Source organism: Aplysia californica, unplaced genomic scaffold, assembly GCF_000002075.1.
Source record: "Aplysia californica isolate F4 #8 unplaced genomic scaffold, AplCal3.0 scaffold01139, whole genome shotgun sequence".
Lineage (NCBI taxonomy): Eukaryota > Metazoa > Mollusca > Gastropoda > Aplysiida > Aplysiidae > Aplysia > Aplysia californica.
In genome coordinates, this window is record NW_004798409.1 from 50,505 (window position 1) to 51,714 (window position 1,210).

Consider the following 1,210-nt stretch of genomic DNA (forward strand, 5'->3'; position numbering starts at 1 on the left):
TATTTCGGAGCCAACTGCATGGACAAAAAATTCAATAAACTTGGCCTTGGCCCAAATCTGCCCTGTAAATCAAACTGCAAAATGAGAATCACGAAAACAATACATGTATTATTTATGATCACCAAACAGCCAGTACACGCAACAAAACTATACACGTGACACGACATGAGACACACTGAGCATTACAACGTACAGAACCATCAGCTGATGAGGAAAGAGCACAAAAATAAACACGTCACACGACATGAGACACACTGAGCATTACTACGTACAGAACCATCAGCTGATGAGGAAAGAGCACAAAAATAAACCTTTTTGAAAATAGTACTTGTAATACATGTAGCAGTCAGCACATTTGCCACGAGCAGCTAGAGATAATATAATACATGTGCCAGGTACCAGTTCTGTTTTAATTTAGTTTTAGTAAGAGTTTTACAGCACTTGCAACACAATACGGTCATATAGGTGCCGAAGATTAGAGGTGTTACAAGAGAGTAACAAATTAAAAAATAGAAGGTGGAGAGATAATGACGATAAAGATGTTTGATACGAAAGAAGGAGTAAACCACACCAGAGCACCCGCCAATCACCCACTGTTTCAGATTCGGCACCTTATGATGAACTTTGGTGGAGAGAACACATGATAATATTCCGGAGCCAACAGCATGGACAACAATTCAATAAACTTGGCCTTGGCATTAACAAATCTGCCCTGTAGTGTAAATCAAACTGCAAAATGAGAATCACGATAACAATATTATGGTCACTAAACAGCCGGTACACACAACAAAACTAAACACATCACACGACATGATACCACTATGATACACACTCAGCATTACAACGTACAGCACCACCAGCTGATGAGGAAAGAGCACAAAAATAAACCTTTTAGAAAATACATAGTAGTACCAGCTGCACATTTGCCACGAGTTGCTAGAGATAAAAAAGATAAAATACTGGCGTGGTCTGATAAAACACATCATTTTCATTTTGGCAGGAAATATCTTATTCCACTAATGAATTCTACATGTCCAAAGAAATCTTGAGATATCAATGAAAGCCTAACTGTGACTAGTTTTTGAATAAACTAGCCTTTTAGATTTGATAAAACGCATCTATTTTCCAATGTGATCTGATGAAACACATTTTTTTTTTTGCGTATTGACATTTATACATGTGCCAGGTACCAGTTCTGTAGCCAGGACAG

At 37.9% G+C, this 1,210-nt stretch overlaps 1 long non-coding RNA gene across 1 annotated transcript in view; it reads left to right on the plus strand.

Annotated features, from left to right (window-relative positions):
- Positions 1 to 1,126: 1,126 nt before the first annotated feature.
- The window catches only part of LOC106013691, a 251-nt gene continuing 167 nt past the window's right edge, over positions 1,127 to 1,210 (plus strand). Inside the window, exon 1 of the long non-coding RNA XR_001185408.2 lies at positions 1,127 to 1,186. This is a non-coding gene — a long non-coding RNA (uncharacterized LOC106013691). The remainder of the gene's footprint in view (positions 1,187 to 1,210) is intronic.